A 25,768-nucleotide genomic window follows, 5' to 3' on the forward strand; every position below is an offset into this window, starting at 1 on the left:
TAAGCCTGCCTTGCTGTATTTACTTGTGAGTGCACGACGGCCCCTGAAATTAAACATCACATAATTCTAGCAAGCGTGTTCTCCCTAGTTCATCCAAATTAGGAAGGCTTCTCTATATCAATTTTGTCTCTCACACAAGCACCCTTGAGATTCTTTGTCTTTAATTATTTATATCTATGTCTCAAGTATTAAGAATACACTTGAAACTCAAGATTTTTCTAAGTTGCGAACACTTATCAGCTTTGTTTTCTGCCTAGACCTGTTAATCTAATTTTGTGTTCGCAACACTTTTGAGAATCATGTATTGCTTATCTTAAAGCTTTGCATGGCTGTTTCTGTGTTAAGGAATCCACATTCAGGTTTCAATTTATTCAAAATGGAGTTGCTGACCCTCTGATCTGAATTAAGGACCATGCTTATCTTTTTCACTCTTTTCCATTCCATTTCAAATTTTAATGGATATAGTCTCAAGTTTCACTTGAAAAACTTAGAATCCAGTATTTTGACTAAACTCCTATATGCTAAAATATTGGTGGGGGGTGTTGGTGCTGTGGCAGTGCCAGCACACCATATGGGCACTGGCTCGTGCCTCAGGTGGTCCACTTGCGACCCAGCTCCCTGCTGATGGCCTGGGAAAGCAGCCGAAGCTGGCCCAAGTGCTTGGGCCCCTGCACCCACGTGGGAGACCCAGAGGAAGCTCCTGGCTCCTGGCTTCAGATCAGCCCAGCTCTGGCCATTGCAGCCATTTGGGGAGTGAACCAGTGGATGGAAGATCTCTGTCTCTCTGTCTCTCTCTTTCTGTGTCCGCCACTCTGTCTCTTAAATAAATAAATAAATAAATCTTTAAAAAATAAACAAACCATCAATGGTCTGATTATTGTAAGTTCACATAGACGGGTACAAAAAGAAAATTATAGAGGGATAACAACAGGACCACTACCAGACATGTTTCTTTTTATTCCTCTGCAGCTTAATCTTCTTGAGTGGCATCAAACCGCAGCACGGGCCTACAGACTAGGTACGGAAGGCCGCAGAGCAGGTGGTGACGGGAGATGAGTTCTGATGCAACAACTTGAACCCAGACAGAGGGATAGAAGAGCTACCTGAGTTTCTAAAGTAAAATCCACCAGAAATATAGTTTTTAACTTGATGGAATTCCATTACGTTCATTACCAAATGTGCCAAATGAGAACACAAGGGCATTGGCGGATCTATTATTATAGTAGATATTGATAAATCATAACTTTATTGTTAAGAAAGTAGTATTAATAACCTCCTATTGGGAATATCCATGACACCCCAAAACAAATTCTGCTTAAAACATACACGAGCCAAGACTGAAAAGCATTTCCCTGATGACTCCACATGGCCATGAAAGCTTAATGAAGCAGCAATATGAAATGTGTTATCAGAATTTCTGACAGAAAACCTATTTTCTGACAACTTACACTCAGTTACAAAAGTCTGTTGAAAACTAAACTTGGCACAAATCTTAGCGTAGTAAGATTCCATCGACTACAACAAAAATAAAGAATAGGGGTGGGGAGAGGACATTACACACACTTTGCCTTCAGAAAAGTCCAAAGCTTTGCCAAGGGAAACCAAACAAAGTCCTCAACACTAACTCTTTACATAGAAAATTACAATTGGAAAGTGGTAAGATCACCTACAGAATACTATTTCCAGTATCTTGAAGGGAATAAATAATTGAAAAGAACAATAATTTAACTCTGGGATGGCTATATCCATTCTAGAAATAATTGGTTTTATTCTTTAACATTTTTAAAATATTTATTAATTTATGTTCATCTTCCTGAAAGGCAGAATGAGTGAGAGAGAGGGAGAGGGAAAGAAATGGGAGGCTGGGAGGGAATGGAGAGAGAGAGACAGCCAGAGAGAATCTTCCATCTGCTGGCTCACTTCCCAAATGCCTACCAACACCAGTGGCTAGGCCAGGCTGAAGTGAGGAGCCCAAATTCCATCTGAGTCTCCCACATGGGGGCAGGGACCCAAGCACTTGGATCATCATCTGCTGCCTCCCAATGCATCCATAACTTTAAATATGGCTTTGAGATGTCCCAAGCAGTGCATCATAACGGTTGCCCACATTCTTTAAATTTTTTAAGTTGCATTTTTACTGTGGTGAAAGGGGCTCAGCCCATAATTGCATAAAAATATTTAACCAAAAACAAGCTTTAATTTTTCAGAGTAGCAAAGCAACACAGAATTTAAGAATATCCTAAGCTCTAAGGAATATAGTTCTAAAATTTTTAACACACAGGATGGGAGCCCTAAGTAAACAGGCTTGGATTTTAGCAGCTCTTGGGGATTGATGTTTTCAATGAACTTTGACCTTCAATTTGTTTCTGGACCTCAGTTTTCAGTCCCAGCACGTCTAAGTGTTACGTTTACCAGTAGCTGAAAGATGACTACCAGCAGTTCTAAAATACCTCCCAGTGAAGTAACCACGTAACCTCTAGAAATTTTATTATTGTAACTTCTACAAATATAGAGTACTTTGTTTATTCATTCAATCATTCAAAAACAGAGATTTATTTAGCACAGGCCAGAGAAAACAACCCGTGAAACAACTCTAAAATCTACCAAGAAATATAGATATTCATTTGAGAATTTCTGCCAGCTCCCATTTTGTGTGTGTAATAGATGCTAAGTAAGCACTGATGTAGAGATGGGTCTGCAATATTAACAATGTAACAACTTTTTAAAAACTCATGAATATTTTTCTACTGTTATTGTGAAACAAAGACATAATAGGAAAAATTTTCTGGGTCTAATGGAAGAGAAAGACCTGTAAAACAAGCTGAACGGCGAGATAATGGCGTGTGAAAGAAATGTGCCAATGTTCTTCAGACAGTATGTCTCTCACAGTCACCAGCGGAACCTCTGCAGCTCAGGACGGCACAGAACCCTTGTTCCTTCTCTGACTCTCCTTAGGTTGTCTTTTCTTACTCCTATGTCATTTTTCACCCTTCCGGCACAATTATTCTCCATTTACATGAAACTGCTCACAAAAAAAAAAAAAAAAAGAGTAGAGGCAAATCTAACCCTAACAACAAAACAGAACAAAGCCTCTGCGGACACAAAGTAGATCAAAGGTTTTGTAGTGGAATATAAAGGACAGAAGGTGTTCCCCTAAGTGCCCAGTCCACAGCGGGTGGGATACAGCAGCCTCACACAGGAAGCGTCTGTGAACACTGTCAATCAGCTGTGGCTACAGGCAATTGACTGGCCAGAAAAAACAAAAGACAGGAAATGTCCTAATAGGAGAAGGTGGTCATATGGTGCATAGAAACTATGCAACAGTTAACTCCTACAAATCAATGAGATGGCCACATATTAATAGAGAGAATTCTACCAAAAAACAGTGCTAAGGAAAAACAACTTGCAAAGGTACGTGTTTAATATGTTCCTCTCTGGGAGTATGTACACATAATACTGTACAACTATCTAAGTAGACACAGGCATAAATGTGCATATATTATTCCATTTTATAATAAACGGGGTAATTAAACAACATTACTATGGTAATAGTACTTGCAGGGAAGGAAGACTAAGTAGGAAGGTGAGGTTTTTGCCTTTAAAAACATAGAGTTTTAAAATATGGGAGTGTCAACATATTCAACTATGAGGGTGGATACATAAGCCTTATTCATTTCTGTAATTTTAAAGTACCTCATGATAAAAATTAATATGTATTTTGAAATCTGTTATTTAAAAGAGGAAATCTGTTAGGAGGAGCTACTCCAACACTCTAATTTTCTTATTTTGGGGACGGGAACATACAAAGCTGATTTATTTTCCATTTTTAGAACAAGGAACATCAGTGAGATACTGTAGAAGCAAAGACTGCCCTTGATATGAGAAGTCAGTGGCACTTTTGGCAAATGGCTGGTCATTTAAAGATGGAAGTGCATTACCTGAAGGTAATTTCTTGAGTCTCCTAGCATTGAAAGTATCTTTCAACCCATACACTTACTCATGTGGGCTACTCTTTTCTGTCCTTACGGGGTGTGACTGTAAGGTTTAAGGGACACAGTTAATGGATACCATATTTCATTGCCTCTACAAATGTATAACTGTAGTCTGGATTTTGGGGAAAAAAAAATCTGCACACATGCAAGTACTGATTCTGCAAAACCACGAGTAACTTTTTCTTTTTTGCCTTTCACAAAGACTTGGTTTTCTTTCAAGATTATCCATAAACATTTTCTAGAATAAATCTCAAGGAATTCATTTGCAGAGTATTGGCAGATTCCAGCAGGACGCGAACACAGAAACATTTTACTAACTTTGGATCATGTGTAATTCTTTTCAATTAATAGCATGGAGCTAGAGAGGTGGTTATTATTATTATTATTATTTTAAAAAGAAAAACCATAATCGAAAATAAGCCTGAAACATTTCACTAGTGAGCCACAAGTCACTTGAGATATACTGTTAAATAGGAGGCACAGAAATTTATCACAGACACAAGTGGTATTACACAGCACACAGCTCTCTGAAAAATCAGGTCTGTGCATGAGGATTAGATATACACCCACAATAAGAGGGCATATTGATCTATAATTTTCAATATTACATCCTTGTGGCTTTTATTATATGCTATTTTTCAACTAGTAGGGGAATGTGTTCTCATAAAGCTAATATTTATTCTTCCATGTTTATAGAGCCAGTAGGGCCTTTCAGGAAATGAGAAACTCCGGGAAGTCAAATATAACTTGGCATTCTATGCACCAAAGAAGACAAGGCAGGACAATCTCTGTGTCCTAGGAACCTGACTTAGAAACGTGGTCCTCAGGCTCCCATCAATTAAACAAGACAAGATAATAGGAGTCCGCAGATATTATTTTTTCTCTCTTCATCAACATAGCCTTCGAGTAGATGATACATCTTACCCTGTAGGACACCTTGCTCTACCAGAGTGCACAGAAAGTGTTCCTTCAGTCCACTTCTCACACTCAATGCCCTATTTTCTGTGTGTACTGCATGGAAGCCAAGGAAGATGTGCAGTATGATCTCACTTATAAAAACTGAACCATCCCCACTTGGAACCGCAGCCTTAACCTACAGATTCTTTTCAGTTTGTCGTTCAGTAACTTCTATATAAGGGAATTCACTGAATCTTACATTAAACTTAAATAGTGATCAATGCAGTGAATGAGAATTTATTTTTCTCAGAGAGAGGCTGTATCCACATTTACAGTAAAAATACCATGATCATAGAGCCTTAACAAGCCTTTCAGGAGAGAAAATTCCTGAGGGCCAATGGTTTCTATGTACTCGCCTTTGAATTTACGATTTGGCCTGAGCCCACGGAAGAAGTGGAACAGAAGTTCAAGTCATTTCCCCACACTCCACATGCATGAAGAGTGGAGTGGGAACAAGAGAGGGAGAAGCCAGAAATGCTGATAGAAACTCACAGGGGGATGAGCTAAGGATGTTGGGACTGAAGGGAGGGGGATTCCAGCTGGAAACTGGGGCTGCTCACGCTGCCCACAGACTGATCCTGGAACGTCTGAGCAAGCCTCAGGCCTGCAGTAGAAAGTAGCAGTAGAATCTATGGTACTTGGTGAAAAACAAGTGATAACAACACTACTTCTGGGGTGGGTATTTGCCTGGTGGTGAAGACAATGGTTTTAAGACATCTGTGGCCCATACAGGTTTGATCCCTCGCTCTAGCTCCCAGTTTCAGCTTCCCATCAATGCAGATCCTGGGAAGCAGTGGAGATGGCTCAAGTGGCTGGATCCCTGCCACCAGTAAGTGAGACTTGGATTGAGTTCCCGGCCCCTGGCTCTGGCCCCGACCCAGCCCCAGATGTTGCTGGCATTCGTGGAGTAAAGCAGCAGAGAGCAGCTCTCCCTTTCTTTCTGTATGTTTCTCTCTATTCTGTCTCTGTGTCTCTTTGCCTCGCAATTTTTAAAAATTTTTTATTTTAATTTTTAATTAGTTTTTAACAGATTCAATGTGATGTGTAGATACAATGCTAAGAATATAATGATATTCCTTCCTCTTTCTGCCTCTCTTCTTCCTTCATTCTCTCCTACTCTTTTTTTTCTTTCTTTATTTTTTTTTTTTTAGTTTTTGAGATAACATACTTTAAAATTACATTAAAGTAAAAAGGCTTAGTACTTCACCAAGTGAGAAGCTTAACAAGTAAAAAGCAAACAGATCTTAATTTAATGGGAATATAGACAGCAGCTATAAACAAAAATTGAATGGAAAAATGATCATTTCACCCATATACAGTAAATTTTAAAGTAATCACAGATCATTATTTAAACTATAGTACTATAACATTCTTAACCACTGGTTTCACAAAGGTGTAACAAACTTCTACAAAACTATATTTGCAGCAATACTGATACACACAGACATTTCTTTTTTCTTCTTTTTTCTCTTTCTTCTTTTTTTTTTTTAATTTTACCTCCCACATATGAGGAATAACATGCAATATTTGTCTTTCTGTGTCTGGTTTATTTCACTCAACATGCTATCCTCCAGTTATGTCCAATTTGCTCCAAATGGTAGAATTTTATTCTTTTTCATAGCTGAATAATATTCATATATATATATACATATATAACATTTTTCTTGATTTCAAGTAAATTTTTAAAAGACTACTTCATTGCTTGCTTTTTTTCTCAGCTCCCCTCTGATTTCAGATTCCCCACCTTTTCCACTCTAGGAAAAGACCCTTTGTGGTGTCCACCCCACCATTTTTGTCGAGGTTCAGGGGCCTGGTTGCTTCCTTCCATCCTAAGAGCCGTCCTGTCTTGGTCATTTTCCTGTACAGAGTTCTTAATATTACTCTTCCTTACCCACATTCCAATATCAAATTAAAATTAGCTTCTTAAAACATCAAATCAGAATGTCGAGTTCTCTAAGGGAGCATCCGTACCTGTACGTTAGTGTATTTCTAGACAGCTGGAAGCTAGAAGCCAGCTCAGAGCGCAAGTCTGAGAGTGTGGGAAGAGAACAGTGCTCAGAGGTACAGGCTCAGCCCCACCCTTGATGGCGCACCTCCAATTTCAGCACTGCCAACTACAGGTCAGGCGGGAGTTTGTAGTATGGGCAACTGCAGATCTCTACTGGGGAGCAAGACTGGCACATGGATATCACAATGATGGGGGCTGGGACGGCAGCTGGACTTTACTTCTTTAGAACCAGGGCTATCATTAGACATTCTACAATGCAAGAATGTACATAGCAATCTTATATCACAAACTGTCCCACACAAAATGCCAATATACACAGATGAAGAAATACCAACAGATTAATTTTACATGAAATAAAGGAAACTTAAGAGATTCAGAACAAAAAAAACCTACAAGGGTAAGTAAAATTTTGGATTTAAATAATTTTATAGGAAAAAGTTAAAAGAATGGGCTTCTCTCTCCCAAAGTAAAAAAGGATGGTTTGAAAACTAAGTGGACGTGGGTCAAAACATTTCCTCTACAGAATTAAAAATTTAGTAAGATACAGGGTCAGGAATTACACCATCTTTCTTGAGAAAAACTCAAATAAAACAAGGGACTTTAAAACTGATCCCCAGAATTAAAAAGGATTATAAGAGACAAATATATACCAACCAACTGGATAACCTAGATGCAATGGATAATTTCCAAGATATCTAAAATCTACCAACACTTAATCAAGAATAAGTAGAAAGCCTGAATAGTCCTGTAATTAATGAGATTCACTTGGAAATTCAAAACCTTCCTACATTCTTTTTTTTTTTTTTTAAGATTTATTTGAAAGAGTTACACAGAGAGAGGAGAGGCATAGAAAGAGGTCTTCCATCTGCTGGTTCACTCCCCAGATGGCCACAATGGCTGGAGTGGTGCCAATGCGAAGCCAGGAGCCAGGAGCTTCTTCCAGGACTCCAATGTGGGGACAGCCTTACTTGCTATCCCACAGCACCAGTCCCAAAACCTTCTAACATTAAAAGACCTAGATTAGAGGGGCCAGCACTGTGGCACAGCAGGTTAAAGCCCTGCCAGCATCCCATATGGGCGCTGGTTCTAGTCCTGGCTGTTCCTCTTCTGATCTAGCTCTCTGCTATGGTCTGGGATAGCAGTGGAAGATGGCCCAAGTCCTTGGGCCCCTGCACCCACGTGGGAGACCTGGAAGAAGCTCCTGGCTCCTGGCTTCGGATCAGCACAATTTTGGCCGATGCAGCCATCTGGAGAATGAACCAACAGATGGAAGACCTTCTCTCTCTGTCTCTCTCTCTTTGCAGCTCTGTCTTTTAAATAAAAAAATAGGACCTAGATTAGGGGCCGGAGCTTTGACAGTGCCATATGGGTGCCAGCTGGAGTCCCAGCTCCACTCCTGATCCAGTTCCCTAAAAATATGCCTTGGGAAGCAGTCAAGTATGGCCCAAGTGCTTGGGCCCCTATACCTATGTTGGAGAACTGGAAGAAGCTCCTGGCTTCAGCCAGGCCCAGCCCCAACCATTAGGCAATCTGGGGAGTGAACCAGTGGATGGAAGATCAGCTTCTTTCTTTCTGCCTCTGCCTCTCCTTCTCTGTAACTCTGACTTTCAAATAAATAAATGGAAATCTTTTTTTTTTAAAGTCCTAGATTAAAAGTTTCTCTGAGCCGGTGCCGCGGCTCAATAGGCTAACCCTCTGCCTAGTGGCGCCCGCACACCGGGTTCTAGTCCCGGTCAGGGCGCTGGATTCTGTCCTGGTTGCCCCTCTTCCAGGCCAGCTCTCTGCTGTGGCCAGGGAGTGCAGTGGAGGATGGCCCAAGTGCTTGGGCCCTGCACCCCATGGGAGACCAGGAGAAGCACCTGGCTCCTGCCTTTGGATCATCGTGGTGCGCCGGCTGCAGCGCAGCGGCTGTGGTGACCATTGGAGGGTGAACCAACGGCAAAGAAAGACCTTTCTCTCTGTCTCTCTCTCTCTCACTGTCCATTCTGCCTGTAAAAAAATAAAATTAAATTAAATTAAAAATTAAAAAAAAAGCTTCTCTGGATAATTCTAACAAAGATTTAAAGAAGAATTAATTCCAGTCCTTCTCAAATTCTTTTAAACAATCCAAGTGAGTGTAACACTCCCAAATTCATTATATGTGGATAGTATAACCTTGATGCTACAGCCAAAGACTTATAAGGAAAAGATATATATAGCGGCTGGTGCCGCAGCTCACTTGGCTAATCTTCCACCTGCGGCGGCAGCACCTCGGTTTCTAGTCCCAGCTGGGACGCCGGATTCTGTCCCGGTTGCCCCTCTTCCAGGCCAGCTCTCTGTTGTGGCCCAGGAAGGCAGTGGAGGATGGCCCAAGTGCTTGGGCCCTGCACCCGCATGGGAGACCAGGAGGAAGCACCTGGCTCCTGGCTTCAGATCATTGCAGCCCATTGGCCGTAGCGGCCATTTGAGGGGTGAACCAACAGAGGAAGGAAGACCTTTCTCTCTGTCTCTCTCTCTCACTGTCTAACTCTGCCTGTCCAAAAAAAAAAAAAAAAAAAAAAAAAAGATATATATAGGCCGAAATCCCTGATAAATATAAATGTAAAAATCCTCAACAAAACACTAACAAGCCAAATTCAACATCACATTAATCAGATCATACACCATGACCAAAGAGATATTTATCCCTGGGATATCAGGATAGTTCAACATACACAAACCACTCAATGGGTTATCCCACACTAACCACAGAAGGATAAAAATCACATGATAATTTCTATAGAAGCACAAAAGTATTTGACACAATTCAACACCCTTTCATGATTAAACAAACTTAATCATTAGGTATAAAAATTACCTCAATATAAAAAAATAGATATATGAAAAACTCACAATTTTAAATCAGTGTTAAAAAATGAAAAATTTCTTCCTAATATCAGGAGTAAGATAGGGATACACATTATTGCCACATCTATTCAACACAGTATTGAAAGTCCTAGCCTGAGCAATCGGGCAAGAAAAAAAAATAAAAGTAATCAAAATCGAAAAGGAAGAAGTAAAATTATCCGTGTGCTGAAGACAAAATCTTGTATGTCGAGAATTTTGAAGATTCTATATGATAACAAGTATTGTAACTAATTGAATAAATAAATTCAGCAAAGGTAGTCATATACTAACAAAAAATAGTCTCAAACTGGTGCATAGGGAGATTATTGATGCCATAAACAGGAGTGTCAATTTGTAAAGTCAACAACAGGAGTCACTGTGCACTTACTCCTCATGTAGGATCTCTTTCCTTAACGTGCTGTACACTGAGGCTTAATGCTATAACGAGTACTCAAACAGTATATTTCACTTTGTGTTTCTATGGGGGTGCAAACGATTGAAATCTTTACTTAATGTACACTAAACTGATCTTCTGTAAAAAAAAAAAAAAAAAAAAAAAAAAAAAAAAAAAAAAAGAAATTATCAATTCCCAACTTGACTCTCACTGGGATTAAACATGACAATAGGTCTGATCTGATTTCATCATGATTTAAAAAAAAATCATCTATTATTTTTCACTTTATGTTTCTGTGTGGGAACAAACTGTTGAAATCCTTACTTAAGGTATACTAAGCTGATCTTCTGTATATTAAGATAATCGAAAATGAATCTTGATGTGAATGGAAGGGGAGAGGGAGTGGGAAAGGGGAGGGTTGTGGGTGGGAGGGACGGTATGGGGGGGAAAGCCATTGTAACCCATGAGTCGTACTTTGGAAATTTATATTCATTAAATAAAAGATAAAAAAAAAAAATAGTCTCAAAAGGAAATTACGAAAAAATGTCATTTACAATAACATCCAAAAAATATTGCTAAAATGTCCATCTCACTTGCAGCAATCCAGAGATTCAATGTAGTCTCTCAAAACTCTGGTGGCATTTTTCACTGAAAAAGGAAAAAAAAAAAAACTTCCTAAAAATTGAAATGAAACTACAGAGGACCCTGAATAGCCAAAATATCTCGAGAAAGAAAAGCTGTACTAAAGGCCCTATACTGCCTGATATCTCTGCCACAGCAGAAAGCTGGATCGGAAGTGGAGCAGCCGGGACTTGAACTGCTGCCCATACTGGATGCCGGCACTGCAGGCGGCAGCTTTACTCGCTACGCCATGGTGCCAGCTCCCCCTCCAAATTTCTTTTTTGATACTTAATGAATTGCTGTATGGAGGATTCTTTGGACTCTAATCAGATGCTTCTTGGAGCTTCTAGAGTCCTGAGGACCAATTCTTACACATATGCAGTGTGGTGAGGACGTTGTAAAGTGGCATCCTGGTAGTATCTGTATTACAGTGTTTTTTTTTTCTGTTGATGGGAGCAGTAGTGATTGAATGGAACAGGTTACAAAGCCCAGAATAAACCAATGCATATACATTCTCATGATCTTTGACAAAGGTACCGAGATTACACGATGGAGTAAGGACAGTTTGTGCAACACACTGCCCTGGAAAAACTGGATATCCCCATGGAACAGAATAATACTGACCCTCACTTTACACCTTATTCCAAGACCAACCCAAAATAAATTAAAAATTTAAACATAGAACTTGAAACTACCAAACTACTAGAAGAAAATATAGGCGGAAAGCTTGTTTTTGGCAATTATGTCTTTTTTTTTTAAATTTTTTGACAGGCAGAGTGGACAGTGAGAGAGAGAGACAGAGAGAAAGGTCTTCGTTTGCCATTGGTTCACCCTCCAATGGCTGCCGCGGCCGGCGCACTGCACTGATCCAAAGGCAGGAGTCAGGTGCTTATCCTGGTCTCCCATGGGGTGCAGGGCCCAAGCACGTGGGCCATCCTCCACTGCACTCCCTGGCCACAGCAGAGAGCTGGCCTGGAAGAGGGGCAACTGGGACAGAATCTGGCGCCCCGAGTGGGACTAGAACCTGGTGTCCCGGCACCGCAAGGCGGAGGATTAGCCTACTGAGCCATGGCACCGGCCAGGCAATTATGTCTTAACTACAGAAGAAAAAATAGGTGAGCAGGATTCTATAAAACTAAGAAGCTCTGTGTAGCAAAAGAAGCAGTCAACAGGGAGAAAAGGCAACTTACAGAACAGATGCAAATATCTGTAAACCATACATCTGATAAGAGGCTAAAGTCTAAAATATGGAGGGATGTTTACAACTCAATAGCAAAAATAAATTTTTAAATGGTCAGAGGACTTGAATATAACTTTCCCATAAGATAGACACACGACCAACAAATACATACAAGGAGTTAAGCCTGCTGTTGCTGGGGAGTAGGGCATGAAAGTGAGCTCAGGACTTTGCTTGAAGCTCAGAGCCAGTCCCACTGAGGTGAGAACCAGCACCAGATAAGAGGCCAGAGGCCCCTACTCCCAAACCGGGACTTGGGCACAAAACTTTTACACCTGTTCTGGCATCAAGTAGAAATCTGTGCCCTCATAGGAACAGATTACTCTCAGCCTCTCATGGGCTTGGCCTGCAGCCACAAGGCAGCACCAGGACCTCTAGCTGTGAAACTCAGGCACAATTTAGCTGAGTAGCAGCTTGAGTACTCAAAAGAAGGCCTTTACCACTGCCCCCTCAACTGTGCACAGACAGCAAGGAGCAAGACACCAGTTGCTCAGGAGAATGGCACGCAAGGGAGCACAGGACTACATCTTTGATATGGTGAAACTATCACAGGGCAGATAATAATGTTCCCTGCCCCAAGGACAGTACCTGTGGTTGGAATGCCTAGAACTCATCTGGTCCCAAGTGGAGAGACCTTTGACCCTAGTCAATGGATTTATAGACTGGCTGGCATCACCCTTGGGAGGTTGTAATGCCTTTGAGTCACAAGTCTATGTAAGCATCAGGCAGCCTGTAGCAAAATAGCCCTTGGCTCTACCTCACACTACATTAGTCTTGGTAGGCTGTAGTTCTGAGTATGACCTCAAATTGTGGCATAGGTGGCCAAAAAACTGCTTGTTCCACTCATCCCCTAGCCCTAGGTAGTATAACACCAACACAGTAAGTGTCTGTTTGATGGAAGAAAAGACAGGGGTTGCTAAGACTCTGAACAGAAACCTGATAATTGCACCATGGGGACTGGTACCTCCATACCAGACTGTAGCCAGCATTATCATGCCCCAGACGTGCCCCTGCCAATGCAAGTACCTGAGAAATTCCTCAAGGACTCTGTCAGTGCTTCCACAACCTCAGCCACAATAGATGGAGGGCAGGCTCCCCACGACTTCAGATCCTGCTTCCTGAGCTGTTATCCATGCATTCCTACTGGGACTCAGAGGAGCTACCTATGCCCCCATTGCTGCTGTCATGAATTGCTGTGAAGGAAGATACAGTGAAACAATACTATAGCAATAACTGGAAATAATGCCGAACAGTGTATGAAAATGACACCTGAAGACATATTTTTAGGGGGAAAAAGCCTTTTACCAGGAAGACCACTTACTGAAGGTAATACAGAAAAGTATCCCATCAGATATTCAAATATCAATGTAGGAACACAGGAAACACAAAAAAGCAAGACAGCTGCCTAGGGAACACAGCAATGCCCTAGTGAGAGACTCAAAAGAAAAAGAGATTGACACATTATTTGAAAAAGAATTCAAAAGAATGATTATATGGATGCCCATGGAGATATAAGAGTATACAGACAGTTGAATTAAGTCAGGAAAGCAACACATGATTTGAATGAGAAATACAACAAAGAACAAAACAGAAGTCTTGGAAGTGAAGAATTCAGTAAATTTTAAAAAAGCTGAAAGTTTCAGTAACAGAGTGGAAAAAAAAAACAAAAGAAAGAATATCTGAATTTGAAGATGGATTTTTTTTTTTTTTTTCTTGACAGGCAGAGTGGACAGTGAGAGAGAGAGACAGAGAGAGAAAGGTCTTCCTTTGCCGTTGGTTCACCCTCCAATGGCCGCCGCTGCAGCCGGCTCACCGCGCTGATCCTGGCAGGAGCCAGGATCCAGGTGCTTTTCCTGGTCTCCCATGGGGTGCAGGGCCCAAGCACCTGGGCCATCCTCCACTGCACTCCCTGGCCATAGCAGAGAGCTGGCCTGGAAGAGGGGCAACCGGGACAGAATCCGGCGCCCCAACCGGGACTAGAACCCGGTGTGCCGGCGCCGCAAGGTGGAGGATTAGCCTATTGAGCCACGGCGCCGGCTGATGGATTTTTTTGAAATGTCCCAGACTAGAAGGAAAAAAAGTAGGAAAGCAGAAAATGCAGGGAGAAAGGAAAGAAAGAACAATATTAAAAATATTAAGACAGGATTGGGTTAAGATGGTAGAGCAGGGAGGGAGCTTGCTGCTCGAGTCTAGGAGAAGAGAGTTTAAATAAAGGAGGAAGGATGCAGTCTTAGGGAAGAGTTAGGGAGAAAATAGCAAAAGAAACTACAAAAATTGGAGGAACACAGTGGACCTATGTGGAGGGCAGGATGCACACAGCTTAGGATCCCAGCAGCCGAGAGCCTCTGCAACAGTATTGGAGAGTGAGATGAGACCAGACTGCAACAGCCCAGCCCAAGCCACTGGAAAAAAAGCTGTAGGAAGAATCCCGAGAGAAACTGGCTTGCAGCCCTGTGGGGAATAATGTACCTGCCAAACTAGAGGAGAAAAACAAAGGGGGGAGGGACGTTTTCTCTCCCTGATCACCCTGCAAAGGTGTCCTGTAACAAGACAACAAAGAGCAGGTAGGTACCATTTTGGACATATGTAAGAGCTGCATCAGTTAGTTTCCATGCCCAGCACCCAGCCAAGTGGAGATTCCTGAGTCTAGTGGGGAGAACAGACAGGGGGCTGGGTGCTAGTGACTGTGGGAAACAGTGAGGCTGCATGGGAGGACTCAGGGTGTGCCTGATACATTGGGCAGTCACTGTGGGAGTCTCCACATGATCAGGGCTCCCTGGTTAGTTGGTGTGGGATGCTGATGAGGAATCTGAGCTTACACTGAGGACTGCACAGATCCTTTGTGTGGTCTTTGTGGCAGAGTAGACAAATAATATACTCACTGGGGCTAGTGACAAGGCACTGGTCTGCTTCAAGCAGAGGAGCTTAGCTGAGTCTATGCCAGCAGATTAAAAAAAAACCCTCCTCTGATTAAAAAAAAGGAGATTTACCACACCAAACCTGGGTGTATCACTTCAGACACACCCTTCACTGTGGAGCACTGAACAGAGCTCCCTGGCCACATCCACCACACACTCCTAGATATTCCCTGAAATTAGACACTTCACCAATCCACACAGACATCATCCAAAGCTTCCACAGGAAAAAAAAAGAACCAAATGAGTATCTCCACAAATGCCAAATAACAAAGACACCAATGCAAGAAACAAGAATAAGGAAGACAACACAATGCCCCAAAAAGAACACACACTTCAATATTAGATTGTGAAGATGATGAGATTGAAGAAATGCTAGAGATGGAATTCAAAAAATTGATCATAGGATTACTTAGAAGTAATCACAAGCAAATGCATGAACTACTGAAATCCACACATGGCATGAAAGAAAATTTCTCCCATGGAACTAATAACATAAACAGAAATCAAAATGAAATCTTAGAAATGAAGAATTCAACAGAACAAACAAAAAAATGCAGTGGAAAGCCTGAAAAACGATTCAGTGAAGCAAAAGAAAGAATATCCAACTTAGAAGACAAAGCACAGGAAATTATAGAGCTAGACCAAACTCAAGAAGAAGAGATTAGAAAACAAAAAAAAAACACGGCTGAGGATATACAGGATACTATCAAATGAAGAAATATATGGGTTCTAGGAGTTCCTAAGGTGTGGGAAAAGAGAAAGGCCTTTTTAGTGAAATAATAAAAGAAAAATTCCCCAATTTGGAGAAAGAAACGGACAGCCAAGTACAGGAGGCACATAGAACCGCTAATAGACATGATCAGAAAAGATCTTCACCACTACACATTGTAATCAAATTCTCCACAGTAAAACACAAAGAAAAGAATCAAAAATGTGCACAAAAGAAATACCAGATTTCTTTCAGAGGATCTCCAATTAGAGTCACAGTGAACTCCTCATCAGAAACTGTACAGGCTAGGAGGGAATGCTGAGATATATTCCAAGTCTTAAGAGAAAAAAACTGTCAACCCAGAATACTATACCCGACAAAGCTCTCATTTATGAATGGAGGTGAAATAAATACTTTCCATGACAAACAGAAACTGGAAGAATTTGTCACCACTTATCCAGCCATGCAGAAAAAGCTTAAGGATGTACTGCACAAAGAAACACAGAAACATGGTCATCACTATAGAAGAAAGTAAAGGAAGAAAATTTCCCAGGAAAAGTACAAAGGAAATCCAAATTAAAAATAGGAATTTTTATGGAAAAATGTGAGGGCAAAGTCATTACTTATCAATAGTCACCTTGAATGTAAATAGCCTTAACTCTCCAGTTAAATGTCATAGATTGGGTGAATGGATTAAAAAAAAAAAAAACATGTATTTTCTGCCTACAAGAAACACATCTCACCAACAAAAATGCATGCAGACTGAATGTGAAAGGTTGGAAAAAAATATTCCATGCTAACTGAAACCAAAAAAGAACTGGTGTAGCCACCCTAATATTAGACAAAATACACTTTAACACAAAAAATGTTAAAAGAGACAAAGAAGAACACTGTGTAATGATTAAGGGATCAATTCAAAAGGAAGATGTAATTATTATAAACATATATGTACCTAATTACAGGGCACCTGGGTATTCGAAAGAAATGTTAGGGATCTAAAGGGAGAAAAAGACTCAAATACAATTGTAATAGGGTATTCAATACCCCAATTTCAGCAATGGACAGATAAACCAGACAGAAAATCAGCAAGGAAACAGCAGAGTTACAAACAACAAATGCTGGTGAGGATATGGGGGGGAGAGGGAGAAGGTATCCTAATCTACTGCTGGTAGGAATGTAAACTGGTAAAACCTCTATGGAAGACAGATTGGAGATACCTCACATATCTGAATATAGACCTACCATATGACCCAGCCATGCCACTCCTAGGAATTTACCCAAGGGAAATGAAATTAGCAAATAAAAGTGTTATCTGCACCCCTATGTTTATGGCAGTTCAATTCACAATAGCTAAGACATGGAATTAACCCAAATGCCCATCAACTGAAGACTGGATAAAGAAATTATGAGATATTTACACCATGGAATACCCACACAGCAGTGTAAAAACAAACAAACAAACAAACAAAATCTGATCATTTGCAACAACATGGATGAAGCTAGAAAACATCAGACTTAGTGAAATAAGCCATTCCCCAGAGGACAAATACCATATGTTCTCCCTGATCTGTGGGAACTAATATAGCACCTAAAAGGAAATCTGTAGAAGTGAAATTGACACTTTGAGAAGCAATGATTTGAACAGCACTTTTTTTTTTTTCCTTAATGGAGAATGGGACTGGGAATGGGAGAGGGAGGAGGAGGTGGGTGGGAGGGCGGGTATGGTGGGAAGAATCAATATATTCCTAAAGTTGTACTTATGAAATTAGTACTCATTAAATAAAAGGTTTCCTTGGGAAAAAATATGAAGACAGCCTCAAAGACTTTTGGGACATCATTAAGCAAATAAATATTCAAATTTTGAGATTATAGGGAATCCTGAGAGCAAACAGAAGAGTTCAGGCATAAAATAATGATTCACTGAAATGGTAACTAGAAACTTCTCAAAATGGAGAAAAGATGTAGAAGAAGTACAGGAGGACCCCAAACAGACACGGCCAGAGTTCCTCACATTATAGTTAAATTCTCAAAAGTAAAGCATAAAGAATCATAAAATTTGCAAGAGAAAAGTATCAAGTCACATTTAAGCACCCCCCAAGATCCGATTAGACTAACAGCAGATTTTGCAACAGAAACTTTACTTGTCAATAACAAATGGAATGATATACTTCAAATATTCAGAGGAAAAAAATTCCAATCAAGAATACCAAACCCAACAAAGTTATCTTCAGAAATTAGAGGGAAATAAAGACTTTGCAAGACAAGCAAAAACCAAAGGAATTCATCACAACCAGATCAGTCTTAAAAAGATGCTTAAGAAAGTCAGACTTAAAGAAACGAAAGAAAGATAACTATCTTCATGCAAATACGTGATCATAAAACTCACTAGAAAAAGAACAAAAGATGGGGCCAGAGCTGTGGCACAGTGGGTAAAGCCATTGCTTACAGTGTTGGCATCCCATATAGGTGCTGGTTTGAGTCCTAGCTGTTCAACTTCTGATCTAGCTCTCTGTTATGGCCTGGGAAAGCATTGGAAGATAGCCCAAGTACTTGGGCCCCTGCATCCAAATGGGAGACCCAGAATAAGTTCCTGGCTCCTGGCTTCATTTTGGCCCAGCTCTGGCCATTGCGGTCATTTGGGGAGTGCACCAGCAGATGGACAATTCCTCTCTATCTCTCTCCCTTTCTCTCTGCCTCTGCCTCTCTGTAATTTTGCCTTTCAAATAAAGAAATAAAGTCTTTTTTTAAAAAAGAAAAAGAACAAAATCTATACAAGTTAAATAGAAGAAAAATTTCAAAATGATAGAACTAAGTCATGACTTATCAATAACAACCTTGATTGCAAATGAATTAAATTCCCCAGTTAAAAGATACAGACCAGCTGAATGGAGTAAGCAAACAAGAGCCGACAATATGCTGCTGTGAGAAGCTGATGTCGCAGTAAAGACATACACTAACTGAAGGTGAAAGGATATAAAAAGATATCCCAGGCAAACATAAATCAAAACTAAGCAGGAACAGTTACATCAAACAAATTCAAAACAGACTTTACCTGAAATTGTTAAAAAAAAAAAAGAATATCACTTTATAATGAGCAAGGACTCTATTCAACAAAAAAATTACAACTATTATAAATAGACATACACCTAATACTAAAACATCCAATTTTCTAGAACAAATGGAAATAGATCTACAGGAAGAGACAAGCTCAAATACAATAAAAATGGAGGACTTCAACACCCCACTTTCATCAAAAGACAGATCCTCCAGACAAAAAGTCAACAATGAAATATGAGTTGAACTATACTATCTATCAATGGACCTAACTGATATTTACAGAACATTTCATTCAACAGCTTCTGAATTCACATTCTTTATATCACCACATGAAACAATTTTCTAGAATAGACCATATATTATGCCACATAATAAGTTTCAACAAGTTTAAAATAGTCAAAATCATGTTTTATCTTTAACAACAGAATAAAGTAGAAATGAACAACAAAAACAATTTTTAGAATTACACAAATGTATGCTGACTGAATAACATGCATCTGAAACAACAATGGTTCACTTAAGAAATCTAAAGGGAAACTAAACATTTCTGAACCAAATGAAATGGAAACATAACATACAAAAATATATGGGGCATAGCAAAAGTAATACTGGAGATGTTTATAAGTACCTGTATTAAAAAAGTCAAATAAACAACTTAAAAAACATCTCAAGAACTAGAAAAACAAGAACAAATCAAACAAAAAGAAGAAAAGAAATACTAAAGATTAGAGTGGAAATGAATGAAACAGAAACTAAACTACTCTCTCCAAAAGAGGTCAACAAAATAAAGTTAATGTTTTGAAATGGTAAATAAAATTGATAAACTTTTAATTAAAAGAAACCAGTAGGAAAATAAAGACTCAAATAAAATTGGAGAATAGAAGGGAAATATTAAAAAATGATGTCACAGCCATACAGTAGATCATTAGAGACTATTACAAACAACCATACATCAAAAAATTGGAAAGCAGAAATGAAATGGATAAATTTCTAGATACATATAATTCACCAAAACTGAACCACAATGACACAGAAAACCTGAACAAATAATGAGCAACAATAGTGAATCACTAATCAAAAATCTTCCAACGAAGAAAATCCCAGACCAGATGGCTTCACTGCTGAATTCAACCAAACTTTTAAGGAAGAACTAAAACCAATTCTTCCCAAACTATCACAAAAAAAAAAATTCATTCTATGAGACCAACATTAGCTTCATTATAAAACTATATAAGGACACAACAAAAAGAAAGCTACTGATCAATCTCCCTGATGAACACAAAGGGAAAAGATCCAAATTAATAAAATCAGATATGAAAAAGGAGTTGTTACAATGCATATCACAGAAATAAAAAGAATCATCACTAATTACCATATTGGGAAATCTAGAAGAAATACATATATTGTAAAATGTATACAGTCTACCAAAATTGAGTCATGAAGACACAGAAAACTTAAATAGGCAAATAACCCAGATGCAAACTGAATCAGTAACAAAGTCCTTCCTAACAAAGAAAAGCCCAGAACTAGATGGCTTCACTGCTGAATTCTACCAAACTTTAAAAGAACTAATTCCAATTTTTCTCAAACTATTCAAAACAACTGAAAGGGAGGGAATCTTCCCAAACTCCTTCTGTGAGGCCAGCATCACCTTAATTCCAAAACCAGAAAAAGATATAAGAAAGAAAGAGAGACCAATATCACTGATGAACATAGATGCAAAATCCTCAACAAAATACTAGTTAATACAATTCAACAACACATCAGAAAGACCATTCACCAGGAACAAGTGGGATTTAACCCTGGGATGCATGGATGATTCAACATACAAAAATTAATAAACGTGATATATCACATTAATAATTAAAACTATCTTAATAGATGAATTTCGGCCAGCGCCACGGCTCACTAGGCTAATCCTCCACCTGCGGCACCAGTACTCCTGGTTCTAGTCCCAATTGGGGCGCCAGATTCTGTCCTGGCTGCTCCTCTTCCAGTCCAGCTCTCTGCTGTGGCCCGGGAAGGCAGTGGAGGATGCGGGGGCCCTGCACCTGCATGGGAGATCAGGAGGAAGCACCTGGCTCCTGGCTTCGGATCAGTGCAACGCGCTGGCTGTAGCGGCCATTTGGGGAGTGAACCAATGGAAGGAAGACTTTTCTCTCTGTCTCTCTCTCTTTCGCTGTCTAACTCTGCCTGTCAAAAAAAAAAAAATATTTGAATCTCTATTTTAATAGATGCAGAGAAAGCATTTGATAAAATACAACATCCTTTAATGATGAAAACCATAAGCAAATTGGGTATAAAGGAACATTCCTAAACATAATCAAGGCAATGTATAACAAACCCACAGATAGCATCATATGAAAAAGGCTCAGGATCACAAGCCATCAGGGAAATGCAAAACAAAGCCACAATGAGGTTTCACCTTACCCCAGTTAGAGCGGCTCTCATACAGAAATCAACAAACAATTAATGATGGTAAGGATGCAGGTAAAAAAGTACCCTAATCCACTGTTGGTGGGAATATAAACTAGAACAGCCATTGTAGAAGACAATATGGAAATTCCTCAAGAAGCTGAAAATAAATCTATTATATAATCCAGCCATACCTCTCCTGGGAATTTACCTAAATGAAATGAGATTAGCATATGAAAGAGTTATCTGCACCTCCAAATTTACTGCAGCTCAATTCACAATAGCTAAGATGTAGTATCAATCCAGATGTCTGTCAGTCGATGACTGGGTGAAGAAAATGTGGTATATAAACATTATGGAATACTACCCAGCCATAAAAAAGAACGAAATACTGTTTTTTGCAACAAAATTGATACAACTGGAAGCCATTATACTTATTGAAATGAGCCAGTCCCAAAAAGACAAATATCCTATTTTCCCTATCTGTGGTAACTAATAGAGTATAAAAATGTAATGTATATGCGTGAAATTGACACTCTGAGATTTGACTACTGTTTACAGTCCTTGTCTGTACTATTGAGGAACAGTGTTTTTTTTGCTGTTATTGTTTTGTTTTGTTTTTCTTCTATTTGTTGAATTCCTCACTTAGTGGAAAGTTAAGGTTATGATTATAAAATAACTGAAATTATGTCATTTTTTAGCTTTTATTTAATAAATATAAATTTCCAAATTACGTCATTGTAAAAATTACAAGAAAGAATAAGAAAGGAAGGAGGAAGGAGGGTGGGAGCATTGGCCGGGGGGAGAGGAGGGTTGGAAGTATCACTGTGTTTCTAAATTTGTATATATGAAACACATGAAATTTGTCTACCTTATATTAATAAAGACTATAATGCTCTTGTATCTGTATATATGAAATATATGAAAATTTTCAACTTACATAAATAAAAAGAATTGAAAAATTCTCAAAATACTAGAAAATTCAATACAACATAAGAAAGATCAGTCACCATGATCAAGTAGAATTTTTTCCAAGTGTGTGGGGAGGGGTCAACATACATAAATCAGTAAGTGTGACACACCTCTACAAACATCCATCACAGTGAAGAATAAAGATAATATCATCATCTCAATATACAAAGAAAAAGCATTCAATAACATTTAATCCCATTCATGATAAAATAAAAAGCTTAAATTATGTATAGAAGGAATATATCTCAAAATAATAAATATTATATATTACAAACCCTCAGACAACATCATACTGAATGAGGAAAAGATGAAAGTATTTCCTCTCAGATCAGACAAGAATGTCTACTCTCACTGCTCTTATTACTACGGTACTGGAAATTCTAGCCAGAGCAATTAGGAAAGAGAAAGAAATTAAAGGCATAAACAAAGGAAAGAAGGAAATCAAATTATCTCTGTTTTCAGATGACATGATGCCGTATACAGAGGACTAGAGACTCCACCAAGAGACTATTTATATTTGAGAAAAAAATCAGTAAAACTGCAGAGTACAAAATAAACACATAAAAATCAATAGTGTTTTATACACCAATAATGAATTTACTTTGAAAGAACTTATAAGATGAAACCCACTCAAAATAGCTGTAAAAAATTAAATACCTTTGAATAAATTTAACCAAGGATATGGAAGACCTCTACAACAAAAATTATAAAATAACATTAGTGAAGGAAATTGAATAAGGCACACGGAAAAAATCACAAGACTTTCAATGTCCATGGTTTGGGAGAATTAGTATTATACAAATATCCACACTATCCAAAATGATTTAAACATTGAACATAATCCCCATCAAAATACCAATAAAATTCTTCCTTGGTATAAAAACAATCTAAAATTCATATGGAAACACAAAAGACCTCAAATAGCAATAATAACCCTGAACAAAAAGAATAAAGCTGGAGGCATCACAATACCAGGTTTCAAGACATACTACAGAACTAAGGTAACCAAACAGCACGGGACTGACATAAAAACAGAAATACAGACTAAGGGAACAGCACAGGGACCTTAGAAACAAATTCACATATCTAGATAACTCATCTTTGGCAAAGGTACCAAAATTACTCTCTGGAGAAAGGATAGTCTCTTCAAGAAATGGTCCTGGAGAAATCAGATATCCAAATGCAGAAGACTGAAAGACCTGCTCCCTGCCTCGTACCCTACACAATAAAACAAACAAAAAACAACCTGAAAATGGATCTAAGACCTAAGTGTGAAACTTGGAGCTAGGAAACTAATAGAAGGAAACACAGGGAAAACACTTCAAGACATCGGTATAGGCAACAATTTTTTGGATATGACTCAAAGTACAGGCAACAGACACAGACATAGAAAAATGGGACTGTTCAGACCAAGAAGCTTCTGTAGAGAAAAGGAAACAACCAACAGCACACAGAGACAACCTACAGATGGAAAATATTTGCAAACTGTTCATCTGCGAGAAGACTAACATCCAGAATATCTATGGATATTAGCACTCAAAAAACTCAACAAGAAAATAAAGAATCCAGCTATGAAATGGCAAATAATCTGAATAGACATTTCTCAGAAGTACAAATGGCCAACTGATATGTGAAAAAATATTCAGTATCACAAGACATCAGAGAAATGGCAATCAAAAACAGAATGTGCTATCATGACACTAGAGTTACAATGGCTATTACCAAGACAAAAAGAAACAAATACACGTGACAATGTGGAGGAAAGGGAACTCTTATACACCGATAGTGAGGATGGAAATCCGTGTAGCTTTTATGGAAAATAGCATGGAGGGTCCTCAGAAACTAAAAATCAGGGGCCTGGAGCTGTGGCACAGCAGGTAAACCTGCTGCCTACACTGTCAGCATCCCATATTGGTGCTGGTTCGAGTCCCAGCTGCTCCACTTCTGATCCAACTCCCTGCTAATGAACCTGGGAAAGCAGCAGAAGATGGTCGAAGTCATTGGACCACTGCATCCACATGGGAGACCCAAAAGAAGCTCCTGGTTCCTGGCTTTGGATTGGCCCAGCTCTGGCCGTTGCAGCCATCTGGGGAGTGAACCAGTGGATGGGAGATCTCTCTCACTCTCTGCCTCTGCCTCTAACTCTGCCTTTCAAACACATAAATACATCTTTAAAAAAAAAATCAATATTGTATACGACCCAACTTTTTCATTCCTGGATGTATATCTAAGGAAAATAAAATCAGCCTATCAAAGAGACACCTGCACTACTATATTCCTTGTAGCACAATTCATAATAGTCAAGTTACAGATTCGAGCTTTAATTCCACCAGTGGATGACTAGATGGAGAAAGTAGGGTATAAATACACAATGGAATATTAGCCATAAAAAGGAATGAAATCACGGCATTTGCAGCACAATGGATGGAATTGAAAATCATTGTTTACAGAAGGAGGTTAGACAAAGACAAATACTGCCTGTTCTCTCTCATAAGTGGAAGTAAAAACCAAAACAGGCCAGCGCCGCGGCTCACTAGGCTAATCCTCTGCCTTGCGGCGCCGGCACACCGGGTTCTAGTCCCGGTCGGGGCGCCGGATTCTGTCCCGGTTGCCCCTCTTCCAGGCCAGCTCTCTGCTGTGGCCCGGGAGTGCAGTGGAGGATGGCCCAGGTGCTTGGGCCCTGCACCCCATGGGAGACCAGGAAAAGCACCTGGCTCCTGGCTCCTGGCATCTGATCAGCGCGGTGCGCCGGCCGCAGCGCACTGGCTGCGGCGGCCATTGGAGGGTGAACCAACGGCAAAGGAAGACCTTTCTCTCTGTCTCTCTCTCTCACTGTCCACTCTGCCTGTCAAAAAATTAAAAAAAAAAATACACATTTAAAACAGTGATTACTACAGGCTGGGAAGGGTGGGATTATAGGGATAGCATGAGGTTGTACAAACAGGTACCAAAACACAGTCAGACAAAAGCAGCCAGTTCTCCTGTTCCACTGTGCTACAGGGTGGCTGTATTCTGTGACTTAATTCACAGTAAGGTATTATATGCCATATGAAGAAGAGGAGGAGGCTAGGAGCCTCCTAAATAGGCTCTGAATACAGTAGAAATAAAAAGAAATGGGAAGGCTTAGTTGCCTAGTTTGGTTGGTGTTTGCTGCGTGTATATGTGTTGAAATACTGCACTTCACCACATAAAGAAACACAAGGATTACATGTTTATCTAAGGAAAAAAAAAAAAAACTTCTTGGTTTCAGACAGACCAATCAGAGTCTTCGTGGTAGGCGAGGGAGGAGCACTCAGGTGACTTCCTGAGCTGTTTCCAGCACTTGTGTTTCCAGCACTTGCTTAGCCCTGGGTTCTGACACACGCTGATATCCTACCAAACTCCCAGTCCGCAGAGTGAAGGTGGAGGCGCGACTTCCTATGTACCACGTCCCATCATAAACACTCCCTGCCGAGTTAATCATGAGGCCCAACAATGACGGGTGCAGTGGGAAAACTGGAATCTAGCCCAGCACTGCAGTAAAACCTACTTTGGTTTCTCTGTAGAAATAAAAGAAATAAAAAAGTAAAACCACAGTAAAGGGCCATTAAGGGAGAAAACATTTGTCACCGTGGACAGAATAA

General features: G+C 39.6%; 1 protein-coding gene across 1 annotated transcript in view; it reads right to left on the minus strand.

Annotated features, from left to right (window-relative positions):
* Positions 1–25,768, minus strand: part of ENOX1 (ecto-NOX disulfide-thiol exchanger 1) — a 409,938-nt gene that overhangs the window by 266,827 nt on the left and 117,343 nt on the right. The gene's annotated exons all lie outside the window — the stretch shown is intronic.

This window comes from Oryctolagus cuniculus, chromosome 9 (assembly GCF_051225735.1).
Source record: "Oryctolagus cuniculus isolate XC-2025 breed Fujian yellow rabbit chromosome 9, ASM5122573v1, whole genome shotgun sequence".
Classification (NCBI taxonomy): Eukaryota; Metazoa; Chordata; class Mammalia; order Lagomorpha; family Leporidae; genus Oryctolagus; species Oryctolagus cuniculus.